Genomic DNA, 12,265 nt, shown 5'->3' on the forward strand with positions numbered 1-12,265 from the left:
AGGACCCAAGAGCAGACACGATTGGGGTGAAAGCCCGTAGGCACGTTTATTGCGATCCGGGGAGAGGCAGGCAGTAACGTGATCCGTAGACAGGCGTGGGTCAGGCGGGGACGTGGTAGTCGTACAGGCGATGGTCAGGCAGGAGCGTGGTAGTCGTACAGGCGATGGTCAGGCAGGAGCGGGGTTGTCGTACAGGCGTGGGTCAGGCAGGAGCAGGGTTGTCGTACAGGCGTGGGTCAGGCAGGAGCAGGGTTGTCGTACAGGCGTGGGTCAGGCAGGAGCGGGGTAATCGTACAGGCGTGGGTCAGGCAGGAACTGGGAAGACAGGGAGAACAGGGTAAGGCAAGGTTCAAAAGACAGACGAGGCAGGGAGCTAGAGACGTGTACCCACTAGGTTGGTTAGTCAACGATCTGGCGCCGCATGCTGTGTGGAGTGGCTTCTTAACCTCCTGGGCTGATGGGCTGCAGGTGGTGGCTGGCCAGGATGGGGTGCAATCACCGGAATGACCGGCAGCTGCTCACGCCGACGAGCCCGCAGTTCCCTCTGCGCCCTCTGGGAGGTGCCAGGGGACTCGTTCTCGGAGATAGGGTTAGGGGCAGGCAGAGAGGCAGGGTTAGAGGCATGGGTTGTGACAGGACCCCCCCCTCTACGGGCGACTCCCGGCGACCGACCAGGCAGGCCAGGGTGGGCCCGGTGGAAATCCCGGACAAGAGAGGGGTCCAGGATGTGCCTGCGGGGCACCCAGCTTTGCTCCTCAGGCCCATAACCCTCCCAATCGACAAGGTATTGCAGACCCCGGCCCCGGCGACGGACCCTCAGCAACCGCCGGACAGTCCAGGCCGGATGGTCGTCGATGAGGCGGACGGGGGGAGGAGCATCGCCTGGGGGGCAAAGGGGACTGACCTTCACAGGTTTGATCCTGGAGACGTGGAAGACCGGGTGGATCCTCATGGCGGGGGGCAACCTGAGCTTGACCGCCACAGGGTTGACCACGCTCTCAATGACGTAGGGGCCGAGGAAGCGGGGGACCAGCTTCCTGCAACCTGCCTGCAGCGGAATGTCCCTGGAGGAGAGCCAGACCTCCTGGCCAGGCACATAGTTGGGGGCCGGGGTCCGACGCTGGTCGGCATACCGCTGGCTTCTGCGGGTGGAGCGGAGCAGGGCCGAGCGGGCGGTCCTCCAGATCCTGCGGCAGCGGTCAATGTGGGCCTGGACTGACGGGACAGCCAGCTCCTCCTCCTGCTCAGGAAAAAGGGGTGGTTGGTAACCCAGGGAGCACTCAAACGGGGACTGACCTGAGGAGGCGTTGGGCAGGGTGTTGTGGGCGTACTCGACCCAGGAGATGCGCTCGCTCCAAGAGGCCGGGCTCCGGCCCGTGATGCACCGCAGGGCAGTGCCCAGGTACTGGTTGGCCCGTTCCGCCTGCCCGTTGGTCTGGGGGTGGAAGCCCGAGGACAGGCTGACAGTGGCCCCCATAGCCCGACAGAACTCCCTCCAGACCCGAGAGGTGAACTGCGGCCCCCTGTCTGACACAATGTCGAGGGGGATGCCATGGAGACGGACCACGTGAGTCACCAGCAGGTCCGCAGTCTCAGAGGCAGAGGGGAGCTTAGGCAGCGGCACGAAGTGGGCAGCCTTCGAGAAACGGTCAATGATGGTCAGGATCACCGTGTTTCCCTGGGATGGGGGGAGACCGGTGACGAAGTCCAACCCAATGTGGCTCCAGGGTCGGCCGGGAACAGGCAGGGGACGCAGAAGTCCTGAAGGGGGCTGGTGGGAGGACTTACTCCGGGCACACACCGTACAGGCCTGGACGTACTTGGTGGTGTCGACGGCCATGGTGGGCCACCAGAACCGGCGCCTAAGCAGGGTTAGCGTGCGGCTGGCTCCTGGGTGACAGGCGAACTGGGACGTGTGGGCCCACTGGAGGACCTGGGTACGGACCCGGTCAGGCACAAAGAGGCGGTTTGCCGGACCACCGCCTAGGTCTGGCTGAGTCCTCTGGGCCTCCCTCACGATCCCCTCTACCTCCCAAGTGAGAGCACCCACCACACAGGAGGAGGGCAGAATAGTGTCCAGCTCTGCACTCCGCTCCGGGGGCGAGAACTGGCGTGAGAGAGCATCTGGCTTCACATTGCGGGACCCTGGTCGGTAGGTCAGGGTGAAATTGAAGCGGCCGAAAAACAGAGCCCACCTGGCCTGCCGGGGATTCAGCCTCTTTGCGTCCCGGATGTAGATCAGGTTCTTGTGGTCAGTCCACACGATGATCGGCTGCTCCGTCCCCTCCAGCCAGTGCCTCCACTCCTGCAGTGCGAGTTGGACCGCGAGAAGCTCCCTGTTTCCTACGTCGTAGTTCCTCTCGGCCGGCTCCAAGCGGCGGGAGAAGAAGGCGCAGGGGTGGAGCTTGCCGTCCGTCACGGCCCTCTGGGACAGGACCGCCCCAACCCCCGTGTCGGAGGCGTCAACCTCCAGGACGAATTGGAGTGAGGGGTCCGGTTGGATGAGGACAGGTGCGGAGGTGAACAGGGCCTTGAGGGCCTTGAAGGCCACGTCCGCCGCAGGGGTCCAGGCGAAGGGGATGGCCGTGGATGTCAGCGCTGTCATGGGGCTCGCCACCCGGCTGTAGTTCCGGATAAACCTCCGGTAAAAGTTAGCGAACCCCAGGAACCGTTGGAGCTCCTTGCGGGTGGTGGGGACCGGCCACTCAACCACCGCCCTGATCTTCTCTGGGGAAGCCCTCACCCTCCCGGCCTCAATGACGAAACCCAGGAACTGGATCGTGGGCACGTGAAACTCGCATTTCTCCGCCTTGAGGTAGAGCCTGTTCTCCATGAGCCTCTGGAGGACCTGCCTGACGTGCCCGGTGTGCTCCTCCATGGTGCGCGAGAAGACGAGGATGTCATCCAGGTAGACGAAGACGGTGTGGTTGAGGAGGTCTCTGAGGACGTCGTTCACTAGGGCTTGGAACACGGCCGGGGCGTTGGTTAGGCCGAAGGGCATGACGCGGTACTCAAAGTGCCCGACGGGGGTGTTAAAGGCCGTCTTCCACTCGTCTCCTTTCCTGATGCGCACCAGGTGGTAAGCGTTCCTGAGGTCGAGCTTGGAGAACACTGTGGCGCCCTGGAGCGGTTCGAAGGCGGAGGCGATGAGCGGCAGGGGGTAGCGGTTCTTGACTGTAATGTCGTTCAATCGCCGGTAGTCGATGCACGGGCGTAGGGTGCCGTCTTTCTTGCCCACGAAGAAGAAGCCCGCTCCTACGGGTGAGCTGGAGGGCTTGATGAGGCCGGCGTTCAGGGACTCGTGGATGTATTTCTCCATGGCCTCTCTCTCAGGACGAGACAAGTTGAACAGACGGCCGGAGGGCAGGGGCGCTCCTGAAAGCAGTTCAATGGCACAGTCGTAGGGGCGGTGAGGAGGCAGGGAGAGGGCCCTCTGTTTGCTGAACGCCTCTCCGAGGTCATGGTAGATGGAGGGAACCGTGGACAGGTCAGGTGGCTCCAGTGAGGCGCTGACGCCCTCTGTAGGCGGGGTGGCAGAGGTGAGACAGGTCCTGTGGCAGTGATGACTCCAGCCAATCACCCTGTTGGTCTCCCAGTCGATGTGGGGGTTGTGGCGCCGGAGCCAGGTCTGCCCCAGGACGAGGGGACTCTGGGGTGATGAGAACACCAGCAGGGAGAGGGTCTCGTGGTGGTTGCCAGACAGACGGATCTCCAAGGGCTTTGTGACCTGGGTGACCTCGGCCAGCAGTCTCCCGCTGAGGTCGTGAACGGCAAGGGGCGTGTCCCGGAGTTGTGTGGGGATGCCGGCCTGACGGACGAGCGTGGCATCGATGAAGCAGTCGTCCGCGCCCGAGTCAATCAGAGCAGGTACGGGGAATGGCCGGTTGTTAGATGTGACCACGGCTTCCAAGTGCAGGCGCCCCTGGTGGCTGGGGGTGAGTACGCCGCCCATCAGTGACACCCCTCTCACCGACGGGCTGGAGCTTTTGGGCGGTTCGGGCAGGTGTTCCGGGTGTGTCCAGGGCCGCCACAATAGAAACAGAGCCCCTCTGTAACCCTCCGGAGGCGCTCCTCAGCGGTCAGATGAGCCCCGCCCAATACCATGGGCTCGTCCTCAGGGGATGGAGAGGCAGACAGAGCAGAGGAGCGCAGGGGGGCGGAGTCGGGGCGAGACGAGAAGGGGGCCGGCTGGCCTGGGGGACGGTGACTGGGGGGCCGGACAGAGCCAGAGGGACGGGTGGCTCTTTCTCTCCTGCGCTCCCGGAGCCTGTTGTCCACCTTCACGGCGAGCGAGATGAGGTTGTCCAGGGAGGTGGCATCTTCCCTGAGCGCCAGCTCATCCTTAATAGTCTCTGTGAGGCCTGAGCGGAAAGCGGTCTGGAGGGCGGCATCGTTCCACCCGCTCCCCGCAGCCAGGATGCGGAACTCCACAGAGAATTCTGCCACACTCCGGGTGCCCTGCTGGAGATGGAGCAGGCGTGAGGCAGAGTCGCGGCCGTGGGCTGGATGGTCGAAAACCTTTCTAAACTCCACACAGAAAGTCTCGAAGGACCCGAAACAGGCTGCCCCTGACTCCCAGACTGCTTCAAACCAGCGGAGGGGTTGGCCGGTCAACAGGTTGGAGACGAAGGCAATCCTCTCCGCGTCCCCAGAATACCGGCTAGGCTGGTGAGCGAAAATGAATTTGCACTGCATCAGGAAGGACCCGCACTCAGCCAGGTCGCCGTCGAATGGCCTGGGGTTGGAGAGCTTGGGCTCTCTCCGGGGCAGAGCGGGGGAAGCGGCCTCGCCAGGAGCTGGAGCGGCGGGCTGGTCCTGGGGTGGTGCTGGGTCCTGGGGTGGTGCTGGGGCCTGGAGAGGGGTAAGGTGGGCGATCAGGTTCCGGAACTCCTGGGTGAGAGCCTGCAGGCCCTGGTCGGTTGGGGCTGCCTGGGTGGCGAGCGCGTTCACGCTGGTGGAGAGGCCCTGCATGGCACTGGCCGCATGTTGGAGGTCAGAGTCGTGTCTCCCAATCAGCGTACCTTGGCTGGCGATGGCAGTGCGTATGGCGTCGACGTCCGCTGGGTCCATGTCTTGGCCAGATCGTTCTGTTAAGGATCAGGATGGAGGACCCAAGAGCAGACACGATTGGGGTGAAAGCCCGTAGGCACGTTTATTGCGATCCGGGGAGAGGCAGGCAGTAACGTGATCCGTAGACAGGCGTGGGTCAGGCGGAGACGTGGTAGTCGTACAGGCGATGGTCAGGCAGGAGCGTGGTAGTCGTACAGGCGATGGTCAGGCAGGAGCGGGGTTGTCGTACAGGCGTGGGTCAGGCAGGAGCAGGGTTGTCGTACAGGCGTGGGTCAGGCAGGAGCAGGGTTGTCGTACAGGCGTGGGTCAGGCAGGAGCGGGGTAATCGTACAGGCGTGGGTCAGGCAGGAACTGGGAAGACAGGGAGAACAGGGTAAGGCAAGGTTCAAAAGACAGACGAGGCAGGGAGCTAGAGACGTGTACCCACTAGGTTGGTTAGTCAACGATCTGGCGCCGCATGCTGTGTGGAGTGGCTTCTTAACCTCCTGGGCTGATGGGCTGCAGGTGGTGGCTGGCCAGGATGGGGTGCAATCACCGGAATGACCGGCAGCTGCTCACGCCGACGAGCCCGCAGTTCCCTCTGCGCCCTCTGGGAGGTGCCAGGGGACTCGTTCTCGGAGATAGGGTTAGGGGCAGGCAGAGAGGCAGGGTTAGAGGCATGGGTTGTGACAATAGGACTTCAGTCAGACTGGGGCAGATAAATATAATAATAATAATAATACTTGATTCTTTTGGTTTCTGTTTGGTAAAGTGTTATCCAGCTAGGCCTACCGTCCCTCAGTTTGAGTTATTTTACAGAGAGAACTACAACGATCCTCCCTCTATTGTATTTTAGATTGCAATTCTTGCACTTTGCCTTCAGCACTAGATTATGATCTTAGTCACTTGTTTTAGAAAGGAGATGCACTTGTAAGTTCTGGCAAGTAGCCTAGTAGGCTAGTAGCCCAACATTGGCCTTTCCTAGTTAAATGCAATTATTGTTAGTTGCTTTGGATAAAAGCGTCTGCTAAAATACTGTAATACAATGAGATCTAGGCTACTGATCCGGGCATCTGTCGCGTTTTGAGAACTTCACTGGAGAGTGCAGCTGATCAGAGCACTATGCTGGTGCGCTTCGTAAACATGAGTCAATCTTGAATTATCTGTATGCCGAGATTAATCCAGTGATGTCCACCTCTTGAAATTTGTTCGGATTTACTGACCGGTAGATCAGTGAAACCCGGGGCTGCCAAGTCTCAGACACACGCATTGCAGCCTATTCTCACGTTCACTCGCCACGCTTCACAATTCTCACTCGGAGAAATGACCAACCTCAAAATAGCCTAGGCTACTACCAATTCAATGGCTATGGGATCCTTTTTTTTATTATTACTTGAACGAACTCTAATCTCGCCTCTCGGTCGTCCTTCGCGCTCAAAGAACGCTCCCCAAATCTACCTATCGGGGAGGAGAGAGGGAGAGGGAGCCGTCCCGGCGGGGGGAGAGGGGGGTTGGTGCTTGTGACTACACTTAGTGAACGCTTTGCTTAGCAACCACTCGCAGCAACCTCGCCTTTTTATTAATTACACCCGTGTTTACCTAATGTAGATATCCTATTTCAAAAATGCACTCATCAGTCCGACTCCAACACTTCCACACCCCTATCAAAACCACTAGAGGGCGCCTCGCCACGTTACATCTCCCATTGCTTTTATGATGTCATAGTAGACGTTGCTGACGCAGACACTTAAACAGTCAGTGATCCATTCCACCTCATCAGAGTAGCTAGTGACTTCTGGATCTGACACACTGACTTAGAGAAAACAAGTAAGTCCATAATGGGGATAAACTTTATAGTAAGAATTTTCTACAATTATTCTATATTCATTCTTTGACAAAAACACCCCCAATTGAAGACAGAATAGAGTACATATTGCTCTCTGAGCTTTGTTTAACCAAGTTGTCATATAAATGATGTGTTGATACTGGTTGATTAGAGGACTAGCAGTGATGGCTCTGGGTAATATGAGTTCCTGGGTGAACCTCCTCTTCATCAGTGATCTGGTGAATAACCACTTGCTTTATAGGACTTCAGTCAGACTGGGGCAGATTAATATAATAATAATAATAATACTTGATTCTTTTGGTTTCTGTTTGGTAAAGTGTTATCCAGCTAGGCCTACTGTGCTGTGTTGGAAAGTCCTGTATATCTAAATATAGGCCTAATGTGCTGCTAGGTATAGGTCTATTGTGCTGTATTGTAAAGTACTTGTATACAGTAGCTACAGTAGGTATATGACTACTGTTGTATGTTGTAAAGTGCTGTACAGCTAGGTATAGACCTACTGTCCTGTGTTGTAAAGAGCTGTATAGCTACAGTATGCTCGCTGTGATATGAAGTGGTATCAATCAATCAATCAAAGCTGTATTTGTATAGCGCATTTCATACCCAGAGGCAACACAATGCGCTTTACAGAGAACAAGGGAGGTGGGGACACATCCCATCCCTACATATTCCAGAGGGAAGCAAAAAGTAAGCTGTACAAATTCTTCCCTGATCCCTCTCAACAAGGAAATCGAGCAAGCTCCTGGAGTATGTTTGTCTACCGGCTAAGAACATTTATAAAGCAATAAATTACATGAAATTACATTTTCAGAGTAAGAGAGGCTAAAAACATAATAGGAGAGACATGGCAAACACTGGTGTATGTCTGTGTGTGCGTGAATGTGCCTGGGCCCAGATAGAGGCAGGGGTTGGGGTAGAGAGGGGGTAGGAAAAGGATACGGACCCGGGTTAGGGTGAGGGGAAGGGGGACTGGGCCCAGGTCCAGGCCTAAGCCGGATGTGGACTGATGTGTGTACGTGTGTGTGTGTGTTAACTAAATACTACGACATCCACAGCTGACACGGGGGTATCTATCGGACTCAGAGTGGTGTGCGGGTGTCAGTGGGGCATCCACTGGACCTGGTTAGAAGGTAGGAGGAAGAGAGAGAGGCACTAGGGGAGACAGAAAACGGTTAGAAGCACGCTGAGCCTTTGAAGCAACACAGATATCAGAACAGAACAAGCCTGTTTCAGGGCAACCAGCTTCTGTACACAACTTGATATACATAGCAGGATATACACCAATGTATACAGAGGATTCACAGGTAGGTTTGAGGCTGCCTTTCTGTGTCTCAAGGTCCTGGCTAGTGATTGTAGGCTAGGCCAAAAAGGTACGTCTTGAGATCTTGCTTGAAGACCTCCGTTGTTTCGACCCTTCTTAGGCACTCCGGCAGGGAGTTCCAGAAGTTGGGGGCATAGAAACTAAAAGCTGCCTCTCCGTGTTTCTTGGTCCTGGCTTTTGGGACTGTTACGAGTTCAGTACCTGAGGATCTGAGTGGTCTGTTGGGCATGTACCTGACAAGCATGTCTGAAATGTTTTCTGGTGCGTGACTGTGGAGAGATTTATAGACAAGTATTAGTATTTTAAAGTCTATTCTAGAGTTGACAGTTAACCAGTGTAGTGATTTTAAGGCTGGTGTGATGTGTGCCCTTCGTCTAGTCTTAGTGAGGACTCGTACTGATCAGAGCACTATGTTGGTGTGCTTCGTAAACATGAGTCAATTGCTCTTGAATTATCTGTATGCCGAGATGAATCCAGTGATGTCCACCTCTTGAAATTTGGTCGAATTTACTGACCGCTAGATCAGTGAAACCCGGGGCTGCCAAGTCTCAGACACACGCACTGCAGCCTATTCTCACGTTCACTCGCCACGCTTCACAATTCTCACTCGGAGAAATGACCAACCTCAAAATAGCCTAGGCTACTACCAATTCAATGGCTATGGGACCCTTTTTTTTATTATTACTTGAACGAACTCTAATCTCGCCTCTCGGTCGTCCTTCGCGCTCAAAGAACGCTACCCAAATCTACCTATCGGGGAGGAGAGAGGGAGAGGGAGCCGTCCCGGCGGGGGGAGAGGGGGGTTGGTGCTTGTGACTACACTTAGTCAACGCTTTGCTTAGCAACCACTCGCAGCAACCTCGCCTTTTTATTAATTACACCCGTGTTTACCTAATGTAGATATCCTATTTCAAAAATGCACTCATCAGTCCGACTCCAACACTTCCACACCCCTATCAAAACCACTAGAGGGCGCCTCGCCACGTTACATCTCCCATTGCTTTTATGATGTCATAGTAGACGTTGCTGACGCAGACACTTAAACAGTCAGTGATCCATTCCACCTCATCAGAGTAGCTAGTGACTTCTGGATCTGACACACTGACTTAGAGAAAACAAGTAAGTCCATAATGGGGATAAACTTTAGAGTAAGAATTTTCTACAATTATTCTGTATTCATTCTTTGACAAAAACACCCCCAATTGAAGACAGAATAGAGTACATATTGCTCTCTGAGCTTTGTTTAACCAAGTTGTCATATAAATGATGTGTTGATACTGGTTGATTAGAGGACTAGCAGTGATGGCTCTGGGTAATATGAGTTCCTGGGTGAACCTCCTCTTCATCAGTGATCTGGTGAATAACCAGTTGCTTTATAGGTGTTAAGGATCAGGATGGAGGACCCAAGAGCAGACACGATTGGGGTGAAAGCCCGTAGGCACGTTTATTGCGATCCGGGGAGAGGCAGGCAGTAACGTGATCCGTAGACAGGCGTGGGTCAGGCGGGGACGTGGTAGTCGTACAGGCGATGGTCAGGCAGGAGCGTGGTAGTCGTACAGGCGATGGTCAGGCAGGAGCGGGGTTGTCGTACAGGCGTGGGTCAGGCAGGAGCAGGGTTGTCGTACAGGCGTGGGTCAGGCAGGAGCAGGGTTGTCGTACAGGCGTGGGTCAGGCAGGAGCGGGGTAATCGTACAGGCGTGGGTCAGGCAGGAACTGGGAAGACAGGGAGAACAGGGTAAGGCAAGGTTCAAAAGACAGACGAGGCAGGGAGCTAGAGACGTGTACCCACTAGGTTGGTTAGTCAACGATCTGGCGCCGCATGCTGTGTGGAGTGGCTTCTTAACCTCCTGGGCTGATGGGCTGCAGGTGGTGGCTGGCCAGGATGGGGTGCAATCACCGGAATGACCGGCAGCTGCTCACGCCGACGAGCCCGCAGTTCCCTCTGCGCCCTCTGGGAGGTGCCAGGGGACTCGTTCTCGGAGATAGGGTTAGGGGCAGGCAGAGAGGCAGGGTTAGAGGCATGGGTTGTGACAGGACCCCCCCCTCTACGGGCGACTCCCGGCGACCGACCAGGCAGGCCAGGGTGGGCCCGGTGGAAATCCCGGACAAGAGAGGGGTCCAGGATGTGCCTGCGGGGCACCCAGCTTTGCTCCTCAGGCCCATAACCCTCCCAATCGACAAGGTATTGCAGACCCCGGCCCCGGCGACGGACCCTCAGCAACCGCCGGACAGTCCAGGCCGGATGGTCGTCGATGAGGCGGACGGGGGGAGGAGCATCGCCTGGGGGGCAAAGGGGACTGACCTTCACAGGTTTGATCCTGGAGACGTGGAAGACCGGGTGGATCCTCATGGCGGGGGGCAACCTGAGCTTGACCGCCACAGGGTTGACCACGCTCTCAATGACGTAGGGGCCGAGGAAGCGGGGGACCAGCTTCCTGCAACCTGCCTGCAGCGGAATGTCCCTGGAGGAGAGCCAGACCTCCTGGCCAGGCACATAGTTGGGGGCCGGGGTCCGACGCTGGTCGGCATACCGCTGGCTTCTGCGGGTGGAGCGGAGCAGGGCCGAGCGGGCGGTCCTCCAGATCCTGCGGCAGCGGTCAATGTGGGCCTGGACTGACGGGACAGCCAGCTCCTCCTCCTGCTCAGGAAAAAGGGGTGGTTGGTAACCCAGGGAGCACTCAAACGGGGACTGACCTGAGGAGGCGTTGGGCAGGGTGTTGTGGGCGTACTCGACCCAGGAGATGCGCTCGCTCCAAGAGGCCGGGCTCCGGCCCGTGATGCACCGCAGGGCAGTGCCCAGGTACTGGTTGGCCCGTTCCGCCTGCCCGTTGGTCTGGGGGTGGAAGCCCGAGGACAGGCTGACAGTGGCCCCCATAGCCCGACAGAACTCCCTCCAGACCCGAGAGGTGAACTGCGGCCCCCTGTCTGACACAATGTCGAGGGGGATGCCATGGAGACGGACCACGTGAGTCACCAGCAGGTCCGCAGTCTCAGAGGCAGAGGGGAGCTTAGGCAGCGGCACGAAGTGGGCAGCCTTCGAGAAACGGTCAATGATGGTCAGGATCACCGTGTTTCCCTGGGATGGGGGGAGACCGGTGACGAAGTCCAACCCAATGTGGCTCCAGGGTCGGCCGGGAACAGGCAGGGGACGCAGAAGTCCTGAAGGGGGCTGGTGGGAGGACTTACTCCGGGCACACACCGTACAGGCCTGGACGTACTTGGTGGTGTCGACGGCCATGGTGGGCCACCAGAACCGGCGCCTAAGCAGGGTTAGCGTGCGGCTGGCTCCTGGGTGACAGGCGAACTGGGACGTGTGGGCCCACTGGAGGACCTGGGTACGGACCCGGTCAGGCACAAAGAGGCGGTTTGCCGGACCACCGCCTAGGTCTGGCTGAGTCCTCTGGGCCTCCCTCACGATCCCCTCTACCTCCCAAGTGAGAGCACCCACCACACAGGAGGAGGGCAGAATAGTGTCCAGCTCTGCACTCCGCTCCGGGGGCGAGAACTGGCGTGAGAGAGCATCTGGCTTCACATTGCGGGACCCTGGTCGGTAGGTCAGGGTGAAATTGAAGCGGCCGAAAAACAGAGCCCACCTGGCCTGCCGGGGATTCAGCCTCTTTGCGTCCCGGATGTAGATCAGGTTCTTGTGGTCAGTCCACACGATGATCGGCTGCTCCGTCCCCTCCAGCCAGTGCCTCCACTCCTGCAGTGCGAGTTGGACCGCGAGAAGCTCCCTGTTTCCTACGTCGTAGTTCCTCTCGGCCGGCTCCAAGCGGCGGGAGAAGAAGGCGCAGGGGTGGAGCTTGCCGTCCGTCACGGCCCTCTGGGACAGGACCGCCCCAACCCCCGTGTCGGAGGCGTCAACCTCCAGGACGAATTGGAGTGAGGGGTCCGGTTGGATGAGGACAGGTGCGGAGGTGAACAGGGCCTTGAGGGCCTTGAAGGCCACGTCCGCCGCAGGGGTCCAGGCGAAGGGGATGGCCGTGGATGTCAGCGCTGTCATGGGGCTCGCCACCCGGCTGTAGTTCCGGATAAACCTCCGGTAAAAG

This window comes from Borostomias antarcticus (assembly GCF_949987555.1).
Source record: "Borostomias antarcticus genome assembly, chromosome: 13".
Lineage (NCBI taxonomy): Eukaryota > Metazoa > Chordata > Actinopteri > Stomiiformes > Stomiidae > Borostomias > Borostomias antarcticus.